Source organism: Pollachius pollachius (genome assembly GCF_949987615.1).
Source record: "Pollachius pollachius genome assembly, chromosome: 11".
In the NCBI taxonomy this organism is placed as follows: domain Eukaryota; kingdom Metazoa; phylum Chordata; class Actinopteri; order Gadiformes; family Gadidae; genus Pollachius; species Pollachius pollachius.
The window spans coordinates 17,132,649-17,153,658 of record NC_136944.1 but is presented as its reverse complement, the minus strand read 5'-3'; the positions used below and the strand labels follow the sequence as shown (position 1 = coordinate 17,153,658).

The 21,010-nt window shown below is 40.7% G+C and overlaps 1 long non-coding RNA gene across 17 annotated transcripts; it reads left to right on the top strand.

The window, feature by feature from the left end:
• Positions 1 to 352: 352 nt before the first annotated feature.
• On the top strand, positions 353 to 16,768 carry LOC307082773. Of its 17 annotated transcripts, XR_013812235.1 has the most exons (19): positions 353 to 470; positions 788 to 915; positions 1,187 to 1,298; positions 1,376 to 1,412; positions 2,548 to 2,583; positions 2,756 to 2,843; positions 4,705 to 4,785; positions 5,030 to 5,117; positions 5,991 to 9,262; positions 9,588 to 9,712; positions 10,096 to 10,207; positions 10,307 to 10,360; positions 10,460 to 10,503; positions 10,603 to 10,638; positions 10,801 to 10,908; positions 13,377 to 13,454; positions 14,148 to 14,228; positions 14,441 to 14,555; positions 15,268 to 16,768. It is a non-coding gene; the product is annotated as an uncharacterized lncRNA (long non-coding RNA). The 17 variants fall into 17 exon arrangements; XR_013812236.1 differs by having other exon boundaries at positions 10,603 to 10,908; XR_013812239.1 differs by having other exon boundaries at positions 10,307 to 10,503.
• Positions 16,769 to 21,010: the final 4,242 nt, after the last annotated feature.

The following is a 21,010-nucleotide window of genomic DNA, read 5'->3' as shown; positions in this document are numbered from 1 at the left end:
GTGCTGTTCTCTCACGCGTTTGTGTGTGTGGAATAAAAGTAGCCTGCAGTCGTGCGGTGTATGGGACGCAGAGCTACTGTTAAGTTAAAACCTGACTCCGTGTACTTCTTGGTCGCCGCTACAACATATATTATTTTTTGCACTTGAATTCACTTCATTGACTTATAACTGATGATGAACGTGAAATTATGTCCGTTCAATATAGAGATAGCATTATTATAACCTACATCAGACTAAAGGCTATAGCCTACTTCCCGAGAATCCTTACTAATCTGTGATCACATCACCCAATGCTTGTCGTTGGTGCTATGACGTATTAAGGGCGGCCGTTGAGCATGCTACTTTCATTTAGGGGAAAGGCTCGCGGAATCTTCATCCATAGCAACCCCAGTCCAAGCAAAGGCGTACAATGAATGGTTTATTTTATATGACTTGTATTCTGTCAGTCTCTCTCACATCACTCGACACAGGTAAGAAGGAAGATACCTTCCAAACTCCCCATACAGGACTTTGACAGTTTAACAAAATCCCGGTTTGACACACTTGTTTTCATTTCTCAGATTAACTTTGTTAAATTAGTCTGGAAGTAGGCTAGACATGTGTTTTAAAGTGAAGTGTGGGCTTGGCCTACGATAATTTAAAGGAATGTTGCAATATGTTTATTTATGTATAAACTGCTGCAGTCGATAGCGTAATAGTGAAGGTGTTGGATATTATATACAGTTGTATTAACATTTTACATTCATAAAAAGTCATGTATAATCTTCACTAACCCTATCTCGTTTAGACCTTATAGGCTGTCTAAAACCCCCCGAAGAGGTACCTTTACAATGTAAAAACATTACCGTCAACGGTGAATATAAGTACCCCTTCGATGAAGTGTGCGACGAAGTTGAAGTCTACGATGATAATAAGGTTAGATCAAACTGTGTCTGAAGCCATGATCGACTTTATTTCTCGTAGCATTGTAGAAATGATATGGGCCATATAAGCTCTCAAATTAATATTTCACCCATTTTGCATTGTAGGCTTAATACGAGTAATATAAAGGGTAAACTGTAGACACATGCAGCTTCTAAATCTGTAATACTTTTAATTGTATTTGATAACGTTTTACTGGAATCATAAATTTCTCAGGATCAAACAACGTTTGATCCTATCTATCCAATTGTTTTTTTTTGCTTAGACAGTAAAGTACCTTGGCCACGACACGGCATTGCCTATACAAGATGAATGTTTGAACCGGACTATGAAATGCCTCAGAAAGGGCATTGAAATCTGCAAGAGATTTTTCACTGGTAAGAGAAAAATCAATGCTTGTAACAATATTATATAATAGCTTCATACTTGTCCACTGACCACTCATCTTCGACAGTTTCAGATGCTTCCTTCTTTATCAGACTCGGAAAGACGTAAGCGGATGTGTTTTTTCTAGTCACTAGAAGAAACACACACACACACACACACACACACACACACACACACACACACACACACACACACACACACACACACACACACACACAAACACTAGAATCTAGTGTGTGTGTGTGTGTGTGTGTGTACTTAAAGGGTAATTCCGGTGTAAAATGGATTTGGGATATGTTTTGTATGATAACGAGTTGAAACGTTCGTTTTGGAGCACAAAAACCGTATATAGACGCTTTCTTCAGTTGGCTGTTTTTAACCGATTCTATCAAAACGCTATAAACTTGGAATGATGGGGGCACTGGTTATGGTAAAAACTAAATCGCTATTTTAAACCACTTAAAAGGCTAAAAGTAGCCCGACACTTCTTTGGTAGTATAATAAGGGTCTTAACATATAAAACAAGGCATTGAGAACTTTGTAAGTGTACAGATTGTTTATTAAAAAGGACATTTTAGACACACAATACCATCAGTAGATCACCCGTCGACGCCATTTTGTTCGACGCCACGAACACAGAGATTGCGACATCCGTCAGCAACACGCAAGCTCTGTGTTCGCCAATCTACTTATCGAGTCTTAAAAACAAAATGGCGTCGACGGGTGATCTACTGATGGTATTGTGTGTATAAAATGTCATTTTTAATAAACAATCTGTACACTTACAAAGTTCTCAATGCCTTATTTTATATGTTAAGACCTTTATTATACAACCAAAGAAGTGTCCGGCTACTTTTAGCCTTTTAAGTGGTTTAAAATAGCGATTTAGTTTTTACCATAACCAGTGCCCCCATTGTTCCAAGTTTATAGCGTTTTGATAGAATCGGCTAAAAACAGCCAACTGAAGAAAGCGTCTATATGTGGTTTTTGTGCTCCAAAACAAACGTTTCAACTCGTTATCATACAAAACATATCCCAAATCCATTTAACACCGGAATTACCCTTTAACTGATCTCATATCTGCAATAGCAAAACAGTTAAACAACACAAGTGAACAGACTGACGCAGACTCAGTGAAAAGTAAGCTATTTATTGTGTTTATACGCAATGCTGTTCATACACAATGTGTGTATGTATATACTGACCATTTTCATTGAACTGATCTCTTAACTTAAACAGATGAATCATCACCCAAGGATCAAAGTATCCAGCCAGGTGATGTTTTTTCCCCTTTCTGTTGGACGTTTCCATGACATCAGGTTCCATTACATTATCTAGTTGTGTGACAGTCAAGTGTCGCAACAGTGAGAGATTTAATTTCATGTCATATTCGATGACGCCATACATGTAACTGAGGCTATTTTTTGAGTTGATATATACCCATCAGCTGCGGTTGGTGTGCCGTTGGCGGCGCTGGCAATTGTGTTGGCGGCAGTGGTGGGGGTGTGGTTCTGTCAACGGAAAAATAAAAAGACGTGAGTGTCCGCAGTTTGTTAAAATTATTGAAATCTCTTTTTTTATTGTGTAGGTGTATTATTGTTTTATTGTTTTCTAGAATAACAAGTTCTCTGGAATTAATTTCACATTTCACATTTCCAAGGCTGCTTGGAATCTGTGTGAAATGATGTCTGAAGATTACAATTAGACTCTTCATACTAGAAACATGCATTAGACTACTAGTTTTGTTTATTCAAATCATCATGTTAGCTTTTTACCTGGATGCCACTTTATTGATTTGAGGAACTTGAACTTAAATTGATAGACAACAGAAATCTTTTTAGTTGTAACACTTACGTGGACAAGACCTGCCACTCACATGAGGGCGACAGTGCAGCTGAACTCTTGACTTCAAGGAAGTACAAGCTATCTACAACAGAAAGGGAGGGGGGGAGGTTTCAGTCCACACCCTAACAAACCAGTCATTGTTAACTAGTTAATCGTGAAATGATTTTCTCATTTTGTGAAAATGAGAGAGAAATTGTTGTGTTTCAAACTGACACAGCGTTTCTCATGCCAACTCGGAAAAAATATGTTTTCAGTAGTAAACGTATATATTTACGTTGATATACGACTGAGTATCGCCTACAAAAGTTCCCATGATGCAGTCTGCTGTACAAGCCCTATTTGCTGACCTTGGTATATATATTAATATACAGTTTGAGATTTTCCTGACAAGAAACTTGTTAGCTTTGTATCGGATACATTACTCTGTGATATGTTATTGTTATTTTAGGTCCATAAGTCCTGTTGTCCATCACATTGATATTGAACTCATCCAGTAGGCAAACCAGGAACCAGAGCCAGGAGTTACCTGTACTGAACGTAATGAACTAAACTATGATTATTTCATTGGTTAAGATGTTAGAGAGTTTTGCAATGGTAAGATCGGATATTATCATCTTGCTGAATTAGTCAATTCTTTCTAATGTTGATAATACTACTAATAATAATTGATAGAATTTAAATAGCGCTTTTTTGGTCAATCAAAAGCGCTTTACAATGAAGGGAGGGACCTCAATAACCACCACCAATGTGTAGCATCCACATGGGTGATGCACGGCAGCCAATCAGCGCCAGAACGCTCACCACACACCAGTTTGAGGTGGAGAGTGAGGGAATTAATGAATCAGCCCACTATACAGGGTTATGATTAGAGGGGGCAGATTGAATGAGCCTGGTTGGGCAGTTTTAGCCAGGACACCAAATATCCCCTACTCTTTGCGATAAGTGCCCCGGGTTCTTTTATGTCATCAAAGTGAGTCAGGACCTCGGTTTTACGAAGATTTTTTTGATGATCAAAGCAGTGCGTTCCTAACTACGGGTAATACATTGCTGGAAAGTTAACGCCATTTTGAACCTAATTACGGGATTTATTACATGAATTTGGGTATCTTTTTTGTTTATGTATGTGTTTGTTACGTAAACTGCATAATTGTGCGTTAGTAGAAGTATAGCAGTAGTAGAAGTAGTAGTTATAATAGAGTACTACTAGTAACAAGCACGACAGTCACGATAGTCTAGTCTAGCCTAATTGACTGGGTTCGCACCCCAATGTCTGCTGATGTCTAACCCCTACCTGCCCCTTAATGACATGTATCTGAAGTCAATATTAGATGCTTTGGTTGGTTGCATCTGCTCCCACTCTTCCAGTAGGTCATAATGTGCGCCTTTACTTGTTTCTGTTTGCCCTTCATGCTGCCTGTCAGGAGACAGCGTGAGGAGTGACTGAGCAGGTACCACTTACCTTTTAATTGTGCTAAAAAGTTGTTGAATGGAGGTTCAGACAGTACCAGGATTATACTAACTGTGGCTGGCGTCTCTCCTTCCCTGGCTCAGGGTCCCGACTGTAGACGGGGCTCTCCCTGGGCAGACCGCTGCACAACCTGAAGGACAGTCACTGCTAAGGGGATCCAATGGGTAAGAACATACTGGCTTTACTCAACAATGTTTACATTGCCATTGCCCATTTTATTAAGTAGGTAAGTAGCAAGTAAGTTAATACTTAATTAGCCCCAAAGTGGCAATTCAGTTGACACAACAGCATAGTGAGTGGCAAAAAGGGAAGTAAATAAACTAGCAAAATAATTAAAATAAAGTAATGGAGATGTAGATGCCACATACGATGTTCAGTGCCTCTTGTTCTATATCTTTGTTGTCATAGAATTCGTCTGGGGCCTTGTTCTGCTGGCTTCAGCGCTGCTACAGATGATGTGACCGTGACCATGCTAGATGAGGGGGGGCACCCTTTGGTAAGCAAAGGTGGCGTTGAATCAGATCCGGTTGTTGGGCACCCTAGTCCTTTGGCTTCTGTAGGTATTTCTATGGGAAGGAAGTATTTGATGCAGTGGCGTGTCCGTAATAACTGAAAAGAGAAGGGGTGGTGCATTGAATAACAGGGTGTGGCACCAGATCACAAAGTGGTCCGGAGAATGTAGACTGCACCGCTGAACGTAGGCCTCCGTTACAAGCGTTTTGAATCGCTCTTCAAACATGATTTGAAAATGGTGATGATACGGTTATGACATCGGGTGGGACCGGTTGTACAAGAGATGCACTCAATTGTTGTCAGGTCTCATGCGAGGCTCATAGTCTACGTCTTCGGCCGCCAACCGATATAAAGCAAGGCATATGCATAGTCATTGGCAAATGTGTCTGAAGCATTGCCATGCTTTGCTTACTGATCTTATGATTCAACCCATCCTCGACCTTATACTTCTATCATTAAACATTATTCGTTAATGTGTTGCAAAAATAGTTATCGAGGCCTGAACTTCGGGGACCTCATAGCTGGCTATGGCCGTGTGTGTGTGTGTGTGTGTGTGTGTGTGTGTGTGTTTGTGTGTGTGTGTGTGTGTGTGTGTGTGTGTGTGTGCATATCAAGCAGGGCCCTCATAAGCTGCCCCTTCGTGTAAACAGGCTGAGACAGTTGTGGTGCGTTATGCCTTTAAAACCTAGATGAGTTTAGCAAGAAAAAAGCAAAATACGAAAAATGTTTATTTCTAGACATTTCTGTGTGACACATTTATTGGGCCATTATTTTTTTTTTTTATGGTTTCATTGGTTGATATTTGATAGTGGTGTTATAACTGTACTAACCTGTTATTATTTATTTTTTCATTTAGGAGGGAAAAGACGTTTGAATGGAGATTGTAAAGATTGAGGGCGAAAATAGTATTGAAGTATTGGCTTAGGCCCCGTCCACACGGAAACGATTTTTCTGTTAAAACGCAGAAGTCTTGTACGTTTGGTCCGACCGTCAATACGGACCCGGAATTTTGGATACCTGCAAACACATTTTTTTTTAACCAGGGGCCTCTACGAATTCTCTTTTTTGCATAGGAAATTTCCTTTCCTATGGACCCGGAAGTGCTTGGAGGAAATCGAATTCTAAAAATGCTCGAATTCTAAAAGGAGCCTTGATGCTTCCTTTAACCCTCCTTTAGAATAGGTTACTCCTGAGCTTCCTTTGTGAAAGGAAAGGAGATAGTGCTATCCCATAATCCTTTACGGCGGCAATATTTAAAGCAACATTCCACCGACGAAGTTTACCGACTCTACACAAAGACGCATGAGAGACGCAGTAAAGCAGAAGAATAGAAGAGAAGAAAATATGATTGCTAATAATGGATACAAATTCCAGAAACATAATTATTTGAATACAAATGAATTCATTTTTTGCTGGTTAGTAAGCACATAAAATACACCATAAGAAAATAAAATGCCAACTTCACATTTAAAAAAGACTACTGGGGGCGGTTTATTTCAACATCAACATAATGTGGCGACCACGGGTGTGGGCGCCATGTTCCGGAGCCGCGGGGATTCTGGGAATTGGGGTTGTCAGTTGACAAAAGGGGTTTTGTTAATTTATTCTGTTAGGTTAAGTGGGGTTAACGGGTTTGGGGTCTTTATTGGTTGTGTGTTAATTGTGTGTTGTTCCATTGTTGTGTGATCGGGACCATTAGTGAGAGTGTTGTGTGTGTTGGTCAGGTGTCCCGTGTTTCTGTAATGTTCGTGGTCGTTAATAAAGGCAGTCCGTAGTCGTGCGGTGTATGGGCACGGAACTGCATAATTGTTCAATCTGGGCTCCCGTCTCGTCCTTCCCGTGCTGCTCGCCACAATAAGTTTAGCCTCTTTTTTTTTCCACATGTGAATTGGAATTCAAGTGACCTAAAATATTCCCGTTGGTCAAGTCTGACCTAAGTGATTCTCACGGTTGGCGAAAACCTGATTGAAATCAATACGACAAGAACGCATGGATCTAAGAGCGCTTGTTTTAGTCAATCTTCGGAAAATTGCAGTTTCACACTAGAGACGCTAGAGGTCGGCAATACCCGCCGTCGCGCAAAGACGTCGGTTAGGAAGAGTGGAGTCGAATTCATTTTAAACAGTGCTGTCTTTTTCTATGTTCGAAAGGAAGCACCTTTTCATCTCTCCTTGACCCGATGGCGTTTTCCACAAAGGTTAAAGAAAGGAGGCATAAAGGTTAGGAGATTTGGCTATTCGTAGAGGCCCCAGGTCCCACGGGGAAAAACGACAAACGACCCTTTGCGTTATCCTCGTGCCCACTGCATCCGTCCGATGACTGATCCCCATTGACTTTGAATGGGGACAGACGCGCAATGCATTGTGGATCCGTGCGCTCCGTTGGAGCCTTCGGCGCCATCAAAAAGTTGAAAAATGTTCGACTTTTTCGGTAGCGACGGATCCGTCATCCAATCAGATCGCGTATGCAAATTTAAGCACTGTGACACTACTCGGGCTCTAACGACCCTGGAAAGCTCCCCCATCCGTCAGCCACGCCTTCCGACGTCCTTTGACGGACGGTGCAGTGAGCACGAGGCGTTTAAGGATTCGTGTGGATGCCAGATACGCAAGAGATGACGTCATCGCCACCCCTACCAGCTGGGCATAGTTAGATTTCCGTCAAATTTGTTTGATTTAATTTGTATTATTTTTGTAGCTTTAAATACAGCCACTTGGTAAATTAATTATTAACTGTACATTAAAAAGTATATTTTTAACGGTATGTGTGTGTGTGTTGGGGGGGAGGGGGGTGATGAGGTCAGCATTGACAAGGGCAGGTTGCATGTCCTTAGCTGCCGAAGAAAGTAGATCCTCTGGTGGGCTTTTTCAGTGAGGGAGCTGATATTTGATTCCCACTTGAGGTCATGGGAGATGACTGTCCCCAGGAAGGGAAATTATTCGACAAGGATTCGTAAACGACAGTGTTCACTGGGCCCCAGTGAACACTACACTGAACACTGACAATGTAGCTGTCGGCTAAGGAGCAGTGCTTAGCCGACAGCTACATCCACCGCAAATTCACGGATTGCTACCGGTAGATCAGGCTTTGGAGTAAATCAGGGAAGGCCCCCCCCCTCCAAAATGGTCTTGGTCTTCCTATAGGGAGGGTAAATGTTTTGTTTCAAGTGAAAGTAAAGAAAAAAAAAATTAACATGATGCAACAGTTCATTAGTTATATTGGATATAGGTCAGGATGTTATAGGAATCCCAAGAGGTTGAACCTTTTCCTGCTGCCTGAAACGACTTATCAGGGTGAATCCTCACACTGAGCGAAATATTTTGCTTTGCATGCTCCGTGATTTAGGGAAATGTGGTGCAGGAAGACGTTTCCAATTTTAAGTTTAGGGGACAGACTGAAAGCTTTTCGGCCGGCCTGATGGTCATTTGTCAGCTGCTTTTCATAGGCCACAATCAAAATGCAAAAAAAAAGTTTGAACGGAAGATGCAACGTGTTTTGAATGTCAGCAATTACTGTGGATCTTTTTGCTTATTCGCCGTTGCATTTACATGGGAACAGACAGAGGGGCGATCAACCATGTATCGACAACGTTTGTCTTACAAACAATAGGATCATGTTATGCATTCATTTTCCCTTATTGGTGGTAGTTATCAAATGGTCATATCTCTTAATCCCAGGTAAGTAGATTGGACGATCGATCTATATAGATATCTAAATATAGAGATCTATAGACTCATCTCTATATACTGTAGACATCTATATATATATATATATAGATGGCTACAGAATTATCTCTATAAATATCTATAGAGATAGCTCTATATAGATATATATATATACATATGGCATATTTGCCGACACAGGTGGCTGATTATTGTCACTGCTTGGGGAGGGAGTCTCCAGCCTGATTGTAGGGCAGATCAGAATCACCTCCAACGTCACTCTGGGTTTGGCCAACAGGGGTGATAAATCACATTTCACTGGGACAGGTGTCGGTCTCTATGATCACTATTCATTCATTATTTCCTTTGACTCCCGAGCTGCCCCAGCCCAAGCTAAATCGTACAATGAATGGTTTATCCTATATGATTTGTATTCTGTCAATTTCTCTCGCACCACCCGTATCAGGTACGAAGCAAGACGCTTTCCAAGCTCACACAACAGGACTTTTACATTTAAACAAAACCCCGTCCGAGGAGAGCAGCTCGCTGTCAAATTACATTGAAATGGATGCGCGGTACTGGACACACTTGTGGGATTCTTTCCAGATTGTGCACAGTCCTATACACTAGGACTGGGAAATGGGTCTGGAAGTATGGGCTATATGGTAAAAGTCGTGTAGTGTGAGCTTGGCCGGCGATCGTTGAAAGGAATGTCGCAAGTTGTTATTTATTTAGCGCTAGATAGGATACCGTTGGCGCTCTGGTTTAATTTGCATTTTACGTATTTTTAGGAAAAAAATGTCTAAAAATTGAGGTACAATGTAAAAACATTTCAACCGGAGATGGATATTTTAAATACCCCTGGCCTCCGGATGAAGTGTGTGACGTTGAGCTTGAAGTCTACGCCGACAATACGGTAAGACTTGCTAGATCCATAAATTGGCATCTTTGTCAATATATAGGCCTATGCCTACATGTCTGGTCTGTTTCATTTGAACAATAGCATGTCTGTGGACTAATACGAATATGCCTAATGCGTAGGCTAATGCCTAATTGCCTTTCTATGAACAACAGCCTATAAGCCTATGAAATAGATGATAATAAGGCAACATCCCTTGTTTTAATCATCTAAACTAGCTGAGGCTGCGTGGCTAGCCTGTGCATAAGGAAACAATGCAAAGTAACACTCCTCCCTTTTTGTGTAGAAGTTTTATTTGAATCATGTAGTGTATGGTAATTCATTGTTTACCGTTGTTCCCGAACAATGTCTGATGGTTACTCTTTTTGTTATCGGGGTAGACAGTACTTGACAAATTCCCTATACAAACAAATTGTGGAAACCTGACTGCGAAATGCATCAAAATGAAAGATAATGGAAAAGTGGATGAATTCTGCATGAAATTTGACACCGGTAAGAGAAAAATTAATGCTTTTAAGTTGTAACACTATTAACCAAGGCCTACGTATTTAGTAACCGGTTGCTTTATAATAACTTCATACTTTTCAACAGATAACTCATCTTCAACAGATTCAGATGATTCCTCTTTATCAGACCCAGGGAAACGTAAGCTGATGTGTTTCTTCTAGTGTGTGTGTGTGTGTGTGTGTGTGTGTGTGTGTGTGTGTGTGTGTGTGTGCTAAACTGTTCTCATATCTGCAATAGCCAACAGTTAAACAACACAAGTGAACAGACTGACATTGACTCTGGTAAGCTGTTTATACTGTTTATACGCAATGCTGTTCATACACAATGTGTGTATGTATATACTGACCATTGTCATTGAACTGATCTCTTAACTTAAACAGATCACACATCAAACAAGGACCAAAGTACCCAGCCAGGTGATGTTTTTTTCCCCTTTCTGTTGGACGTTTCCATGACATCAGGTTCCATTACTTTATCTAGACAGTTAAGTGTCGCAACAGTGAGAGATTTCATGTCATATTCAATGACGCCATTCATGTAAATAAGGCTATTTTTTTGAGGTGCTATGTACCCATCAGCTATGTTTTGGATTACTGTTGGTGTGCCGTTGGCGGTGTTGGTGGCGGTGGTGGCGGCAGTGGCGGCGGTGGCGGCGGTGGCGGCGGCTACGAAAAAAGGAAACAGATGTGAGTGTCCCCAGTTTGTAGAAATAATTGAAATCTCTTGTTTTCTTATTGTGTATGTGTATTATTGTTTCATTGTGTTTATATTGTGTGTTATGTATTGTTTATTCGCCAACTGGTGCCACAATGTATGTTCCAATCATCTGATCGGAGGTTCGAAAGCACGTCACAAGCCGCCGTTGTAGTTCTGAATTCTATATTAACTAGAATTCTGGAATTCATTTCACATTTCACATAGTAATTATTTGTATAAAAATGAATAATGGTGAAAAAGCACCAAGATGATGCTTGGAATCTGTGTGACATTAAGTCTGATAATTATAATTTGACTCTTCCTACTAGAAACATGCATTTGACTTTTAGTTTGGTTTATTCTAATCATCACATTTGATGTTTTAGCTTTTAACCTGTATGCCACTTAATTAAGTTGAGGAACTTAAACTTAAATTGATAGACAACAGAAATCTTTTTACTTTTAACACTCAAGTGGAAAAGACATGCAACTCACAGGAGGGCGAGGGTGCAGCTGAAACTTTTTTGACTTCAATGAAGTGCAAACTACCCACAACAGAAAGGAAGGGGGGGGGGGGTTTCGGTCCACACCCTAACAATCCAGAGTTTATAGGGCTTGTTCATTGCAACGTCACATCACAATGACCACCTCCATTTTGAAAGCATAGGAGCATTGGAATGTTCTGTTGGTAGTAATGTTTTTTTGGTCATTGTTTAGCAATCAATCATGAAATGATTTGCTAATTTTGCGAAAATTAGAGAGAAATTGTTGTGCTTCAAACTGCCACAGCGCTTCTCATGCCACCTCGGCAAAACTATGTTTTCAGTAGATTACGATAAATTTTCGTTGATATACGGCATTGAGTATCGCCAACAAAAAATCCCATGATGCAGTCTGCTGTACAAGCCCTATTTGCTGACTTTGGTATATACAGGTCATACTCAGAAAATTAGAATATCGTGCAAAAGTTCATTTATTTCAGTAGTTCAACTTAAAAGGTCATACTAATACAATATGTAGACTCATTACATGCAAAGTGAGATATTCAAAGCCTTTATTTGTTATAATTTTGAAGAGTATGGTTTACAGCTTATGAAAACCCAAAATTCAAAATCTCAGAAAATTAGAATATAACATGAAATCAATAAAAAAAGGATTTTAAATAAAGAAATGTTGACCCTATGAAAACTATAATCATGCATATGTGTACTTGGTATGCCTACTCAGTACTTGGTTTGGGCCCCTTTTGCATGAATTACTGCCTTAATGCAGCGTGGCATAGACGCTATCAGCCTGTGGCACTGCTGAGGTGTTATGGATGACCAGGATGCTTCAATAGTGTAATAGCCTAAAATGTCCTGGTAGACGGCTGCGTTGACTCTGGTCTTAATAAAGCACAGTGGACCAACACCAGTAGATGACATGGCTCCCCAAACCAACACAGACTGTGGAAACTTCACACTGGACTTCAAGCATCTTGCATTCTGTGCCTCTCCAATCTTTCTCCAGACTCTGGGACCTTGGTTTCCAAATGAGATGCAAAATTTGCTCTCATCCGAAAAGAGGACTTTGGACCCTTGAGCAACAGACCAGTTATTTTTTTCTTTAGCCCAGTTAAGACGCTTCTGATGTTGTTTTTTGTTCAGGAGCAGTTTGACAAGAGGAATACGACATTTAAAGCCCTTTTCACAGATTTCTCTGTGTGGTGGCTCTTGATGCACTCACCCCAGCCTCAGTCCAGTCCTTGTGAAGATCTCCAACACTTTTGAAAGGCATTTTGCGCACAGTCCTCTCCAGGCTGCGGTCATCCCTGCTGCTTGTGCACCTTTTTCTTCCACACTTTGCCCTTCCACTTAACTTTCTATTAATGTGCTTTGATACAGCACTTCCAACTTCTTTTGCTTTTACCTTCTGAGGCTTTCCCTCCTTGTGGAGGCTGTCAATGATGGTTTTCTGCACAACTGTCAGGTCAGCAGTCTTCCCCATGATTGTGAATCTTACTGAAGCAGGCTGAGAGACAATTTAAAGGCTCAGGAACTCTTTTCAGATGTTTTGGATTAATTAGCTGATTAGAATGTGACACTTTGAGCCTACAATATGGAACCTTTTCACAATATTCTAATTTATTGAGATTTTGAATTTGGGGTTTTCATAAATTGTAAGCAATAATCTTCAAAATTATAACAAATAAAGGCTTGGAATATCTCACATTGCATGTAATGAGTTTACATAATGTATTAGTTTGGCCTTTTAAGTTGAATTACTGAAATAAATGAACTTTTGCACGATATTCAAATTTTCTGAGTATGACCTGTATATTAATATACTGTTTGAGATTTTCCTGACAAGAAACTTGTTAGGTATGTATTGGATACATTAATCGGATATATATTTGTTATTGCATTTTAAGTCCATTAATTCTGTTGTCCATCACTTTTATATTGAAATCATCCTCTAGGCAAACCCAGAACCAGGGAGATGAGTTAACTGAACCGAACAGACCTAACGATGGTGATCAGCCACCATCAGGACATGGGTATGAAACCAGGAGCCATATATTGCACTTTGTAAAATTGGCTAAACTATGATTATTTCAATGGTTAAGATGTAAGAGAGTTTTCAATGATAAAGATCGGATCTTATCGTCCTGATGAAATAGTTAATTTGTTCTAGTGTTGATGATCAAAGCAGTGCGTTCCTAACTACTGACAATAAATTGTTGGAATGGTAACGCAATTCTGAACCACAGGGCAATGGGGAGGAAAGACTGAAGGGTTTCAAAGCGATTTATTACATGTATTTGGATATCTTTTTTTGTGTATGTATGTGTTTCTTACGTTAACTGCATAATTGTGCATTAGAAGTATAGTAGTAAAGTAGTAATATAAGTATTAGTTATAATAGAGTACTGTTAGCAACAAGCACGATATTCACGATCGTCTAGTCTGGCCAAATTGACTGGGTTCACACCCCAATGTCTGCTAATGTCTAACCCCTACCTGCCCCTTAATGACATGTATCTGTAGTCAATATTGGATGCATCTGCTAAACAACTAAATACTAAACCATAGTAGCAGAAAATTACACTTTTAGCTTGTGTTACATTTTCAATAATAGCAGATTCTGTGGCATACAACAAATAATGATAATATAATATATTGATCAAATTTAAATGTATTAATTGAGTGTGTGGTACTACAACATTACAACGTCTCCTTCCGTGTTTCAGGGAAACGACTAAAGACGGGGCTCTCCCTGAGGAGACCACTGAGAAACCCGAAGAACAATCACTGCTAAGTGGAACTGATGAGTAAGAACATACTTTACTAAACATTACAACGTTTACCTTACCAGTGCGTGTGTGAGTGAGTTATTGGCTGGCCTCAAAAGGGAAATAAACAAATACATCAATGAAAATAATGAAGTTAAGATGTAGATCCACTGGTACTGTGTTCCTTGATTCATGTGCTATTATCTTTTTTTACATATAATTCCTCTGGTGCCTTTTTCTGCTGGCCGCAGACCTGTTACTGGGGACGGGACCGTGACCCTGACAAATGATGGGTCTACTTTGGATGAACCAAGGCGCCGTCGACTCACATCTGGATGTTGGACAGATCTGTCCGTTAGTGCTCTGGTGCCTAGTAGTTTGTAGTAATATACAAATGTAACAAATGCACTTATTGTAAGTCGCTTTGGATAAAAGCGTCTGCTAATTGCCCTAAATGTAAATGTAAATGAGTTGGATAGAATGACAGGTCGTGGCACAAGTCCACGAGTGGACTCCGCAGAGCTGAACATAGGCCTTATGTACACGAGTTTTGAATCTCTCTTCAAATCCTGATTTGAAGCGTTTGCATGTTAGCCAGCTAGCTAGCTATCATAGCCTCATATGACACAAGCTGGACTTGATTGAGTCACTCTTACACTCACAATAATAATGATAATAATACCTTCATAGATATTGCCATGCTGCATACTTAACATTATCATTAACAAGCTTTAGACAATGTTAGGAGAGTTTCTTATTTTCTTCCTTTTTCTTTCTAACTTCTACTTTACCTTTTATACCATACAATAGAGTGCCTGATCGATGCACATATAGCTCTGTGTGTGTGATCACTGCCCTTCTAGCCACTGAAGGCATACCTTATCCCTTTAAAATCTATATGAGGTTAGATGCAATCAAATTAGTTTTTGTTGGGGATTTATTGGGGAAGCCATTTTACGACTCTTTTTGCAGGGCATGAGCCACCCCAGGCTACCTCGTTGGCACGCCCCTGATTGGTTGACATTTTATAATGGCGTTATTAATAACTAACCTGTTTTTATTTTTCCTTTTCACACAGGACGGAAAACCTGTTGGAATGGAGATTTTAAAGATTGAGTGCGAAGTATAGCCTGGGTATTCCCATGCTGCCTTGCACGAGATTTCATTTTGCGCTGCTAGGCAGCCTGGATTCCATGGAGCCGATTTCCGCTTCAGGGAGGGAACTAATCACAGAACGGGGGAGAGGAGACAGCTAGACGATGACGACGTCTTTGCAACACTCCGAAGCTTGTACTTTGTTTATATCTATGGATCCAACATGGTTGCAGATGCAAAGTTACCTTTTGATGCAGCCTTAGATAGTGTTCTAAGTAGTTACGGACAGAGTTTATTTAAAAAGAATAGCAACTTTTCTGGTTTAATTGTTACGATTGGCTATGAGCTACGTACAGACACATTTGATAGACATTCGTAGCACCCAATAAACGGCTCTGGGCATTCGTAAACCATGCCTCAAATACGAGGAAATGAATGTGTGGTTCCCAGACCAAATCTCAATGTAGACTGAGGTTAGGTCTGGCGTTAGCCACTTTAGTTGAAGTATGCAATTATATGAAAATAGTACAATGGTATAGGGGAGACTTATATTTATATTAGAAAGATATTTAGCTTTCTGCTAAATCTTAAGTATATTGCACTTTCTGCATTCTTCAAGATTTGAATGGGAATTAAAAAATATATATATATTATAAAGTTATAGAGGGCTGGCAAATGTCCAGTTGGAAAGTCATTAATATATAGAAAGTGAAGTGAAGTGAACATAGTTCCTCAGGTTTAGTGTTGAGCAGGAAACTCCAACTGTCCAGACAGCTTGACAGGATACAATGAATAAGGGGCTTGCCAAATACAGGTATTTTTTATTTGGGCTACCTTTACTTTTTTTGCTGTTGATGTTTATATCATTCAGAAAAATGTATGCAAAATGTCTTAGCCCTACCTGCTTCTTAATGTTATGTGTGCTTTGGCTAAAAGCGTCTAAACACTGATTTAGTTCTTGTTATCTCCACTCGAGGTAGGATGTCCATTGTTGAGCATGGAGTGGGAAATGGCCTTTTCTGTGTTGGTAGGGCTTTCAGAAATTTCTGTGCAGGGTGACTTGACAAAAACATCTCTCTCTATATAGTTGACATTTGTCCTTTTATGGATGTTTTTCATTTCTGTTTACATTTGACCACATACTTCAGGAAATGCATTCCCAGATGGAATTGTTGTTTGAACATTGCTTACTGTGACTTGTGAGAGTCAGCCCACAGTGTAAAGTCTCTCAGCCTGTCGTATGATACAGCCTTTTGTATTTATTTTAGAGGAGATCTGGTAGTCTAGTTTTCACAGCTTTGTTTTGTAGTTTAGTCTTGATGTTGTTTTGGTAGTTTAAGAGCTACTGCTGGGTCCTACGGCCTACAGCGGTTGGCCCAGTAGTTCCTCCAACTTTTTGTTCTGTTTGCCCAGATCTCCTCAACTTTTTGTTCATCATGATCTGCTTGGGCAAGCTGTATCCCTTTAATAAAATCATAATTTTATTCCTTTTGCAATTGTTTTATGACTCAAGGGTTTGAGTGGATCCAGATAGTGGTCATACAAGCAGTGGTGGCTCATCCAATGGTTAGATTTAGTTGTTCCAAGCTCAATGTTTACACTGCCAGTGCATGAGTGTGTGTGTGCGCACGTGAGTGTGCGTGCGTGCTAGTGTGTGTGAGTGAGTGAGTGGCCGGCCCCTAGGGGAAATAAATGAATGCATTAATGAAAATAGATAAATTAAGCTGTAGATCCCAGTGGTACTGTGTTCAGTGCCTCGTGTGCTATTATCTTTTTTTACATATAATTCCTCTGGTGCTTTTTCTGCTGAGCGCAGACCTGTTACTGGGGACGGCACTGTGACCCTGACAAATGGTGCTCTGAAGCCTGTAGCTATTTCCCTATACCTAAAGGCGTATTTGACGCAGTGGCATGTCCATAAATATTTAAAAGGGACAGGAGGTGTTTGCATGTTAGCCAGCTAGCTAGCTATCATTGCCTCATACGACACACGATACCCACCCCCCCCCCTAAGCCACCTCAGTGATTCATACAGAGAGTTTAAAAAAATCGGTCATGGACATGTGTGTGTGCATATCAAACTCGGCTCTCTTAAAATGCCCCTACGTTTAAACCGGCTGAGACTTGTTGTGAGACATGATGACACATAGGCATGTGTCATTTGTGTACACCCTACTGATCTCTTATCTGCAATAGATCTCCACAAATGCCCAGTTAATGGACCCAACAAAGAGAGTGTGTGGTTTGTGTGTGTGTGAGTAGTTAATCACATATCCCTGTTTGGGGTCTCCGCGACCGTACCTAAATCCGGTTCGGGGGGAGTGGGGCCCGGACGTAGTATTATGGCCCACTGTGTCAGAGGTGGGTTTGGTGTGTCTGCTTGTGGGTGTGTGGGAGTGTTTGTGAGTGTGTCTGCTTGTGGGTGTGTTTGTGTGTGTGTGTGTGTGTGTGTGTGTGTGTGTGGGTTAACAGGTTGGGTCGATCTGTGAAAAAAGTCTGGTGAGGACCATACTGCAGGATTTTGTTGATAGCCAGACAGATGTTTCCGTGTAAGACAAAGTATTTTCTAGATTCCTTTAATGATGCTACTAGTATGCCGCATGGATATCTGCTTGTAGACTTTAAAGCCACGACCCCTGACAATATGAGACTTAGAACAGCAATTTTATCAGACCGACAAGTTGTCTACACCCAGAGAGCAAAGTGATTAGCCAGAGACCATGTCGTCACGTATAAGCAGAAATCGTCTTAAGCTGCTATATAAAGCACCACTTGCCCTGCATAAAGTTATTTGTGTGTGGGGTATGCCTAGATGGGGGAGTGAGAGTTTGAGTCTGTGCACGCTAAAGTGATAAAAGGGGTGTTTTATCTATGATATGAAACACTATAGTTATCCGTATAGTAACATGTCAAATGAGTGTGGGGGAAAAAGATGGGATGGTATATACGAGATATGTTCACTAATATACATGTATATTAAAGTGTGTAGTATGTATGTAACCTATTTCGATGGCAGTCATTATGCATTATGGTGTATCTGCCACCAGGACAGCCAATTGCTAAAAGGATGTCTGACAGGCCCGAGGTGGTCTGGTCAAGGGTAGGATCAATCCCTACACACACACACACAAACAAGCCCACACACACGAACACCCCATTGTTCAGCTCACCAACAGCTGTTCTTTGCTTATTCCTTGGAGACCCCATATCAGACAGACCTACCACATAACAGAAATTTGTTTTAACCGTTTGTCTACACACATAACCTACTACTAATGATAATAGTGAGATGCAATGTTAGCAATGTTAAACATGATAACAATAGAGTGATAGAGTTAACGCTATGAAATAATAACATACATGGTCGTGGGTCCGGTTGGTGGTTCACACTCCCCTCAGCATCTCTTGGATTCACTAATAACATACTATTTATCAGTCAGATATAAAAACATATATCATACATTGTCATAGTCATGATATATCTGAAATATAGCAATGGTCGAAGAAATACTTACAGCCAGTCAGCATGTTGTCGTCGGATGGGTCACCGCTTCCAAAGAAGACTTGCTGGTATGCTAATCATTACCCCCACCCCCACCCCCCTGAGTCATCGGGCCCTAGCCAATAGACAGGCCATAGTGTTCCTCCTCACACAGCTGCAGACGTTAGTAACCCAAAAGCCAGATAATTTTTATTGCTCTGTATTCCTAGCTCTCATTCTGGATCCCATTTTATTGCACTGTATTCCTAGCTCTCATTCTGGATCCCATTTTATTGCTCTGTATTCCTAGCTCTCATCCTAGATCCCATTTTATTGCTCTGTATTCCTAGCTCTCATCCTGGATCCCATTTTATTGCTCTGTATTCCTAGCTCTCATCCTGGATCCCGTAGTATGGTCCTCACCAGACTTTTGTCACAGATCGACCCGACCTGTTAACCCACACACACACACACGCACGCACGCACGCACGCACACACACACACACACACACACACACACACACACACACACACACACACACACACACACACACACACACACACACACACACACACACACACACAAACACACCCACAAGCACACACACCAAACCCACCTCTGACACAGTGGGCCATAATACTACTTCCGACCCCCACTCCCCCCGGACCGGATGTAGGTACGTGTGTGTGTGTGTGTGTTTGTACATCCACGGATCCAAATACCCTTTCTATATCCTCTATATCCAATATCCTTTCTACTGTCGCAACAGTGAGAAATGACTCATCATTTTAGAAACATGACTAGACGATTTTTTTCCCATCTGATCATGCCATTTTCCAAATGTAATTGTGTAACCTGATACCACTTTATTAGGTTAAGAAACTTAAAGTTTTTTTTAAAAAATTCTAATACTCACGTAGCCAAACATAAAACCAACCACAAAATGAAGAATGAAGCAATTGCATCATTCTTCATTTTGTGGTTGATTAAAAGTTGTAAAAACGTATTCATAATCATACAAAAGAATAAAGATTATTAGAAAATAATGTCTAATTGTTTCTAGTCACACGGACGCGCACACAAACATTTTCCGTGCGTGAAAATACATTTTCCACACGTAGGATAAAAAACAAATCTGGGCACGTCCATGACATTCATAATGAAACTGAAACAATTCTGGGATGTTATTTACGGATGAGTGAAACCAGGCCCGTCGCGAGAAGGCAAGCAAAACAAGCAATTGCTTGGGGCCCCGAGCTGGCCCGGGGCCCCAAGACGACGACTGGTTATGGATAAAATGCAACGACAAACTGATCGGCGATTGGCATGGGCGACCTAGTCCTAGAGCGGCAAATGTGTTGAGGGCGCCCTCTGGTGGCGCCCTTAATTAATTAAATTACATGAAACAAATTCCTTGAAACGGCCCTGAGTGAAACAATATGTAATCTGTCCATAAGGTTATGCACCTTAGTTGTAATCTGTCCATAAGGTTATGTACCTTAGTTGTTTAGATGCAGTAGGCTAACTGCTGTCTCTTACTGCAAAGCTCTTTATATTTTTGGGTGGAGTTGAAAAACAGATAACGACGATAGGAAAAATAAATATTGAGAAAGAGATACTCAATAAGGAGTCAGGTAGAAATCTTCAGAAGCTCAGTAACTAAGTGAATCGTGCATTGCTTCTGATATGAACATTGAGATAATGTGCTGTAGGTTAGGGGCTATTTTCTTTCCACCCATTGATATAGGGCCTCTACGGATTGTCAAATCTCCTAACCTTTATGCCTCCTTTCCTTAACTTTTGTGGAAAATGTCATCGGGTCAACGAAAGAAAATGTTGAATGTCTAAGATGCGATTTGCTGCACACACACACACACACACACACACACACACACACACACACACACACACACACACACACACACACACACACACACACACACACACACACACACACACACACACACACACACACACACACACACACACACACACACACACACACACACACAGCAGTGGAAGGGACATTGCACCGCTGTGCATTCCGTGCATGCATTGGGTGTGGGGGACCAAGATCCTGTCCCACTCAGTCCTCTCCAGACTAAGAACTGTGTTACCCCTACAAGGCGGCGGCAATAATCCCGACCGTCACATTTGTTATAATACTAATAACTACGCCTACTGAAAAATCGAATGAATGAAACAGATAATGAAATAGATAAAAGCTAGACTCGGTTAATATTC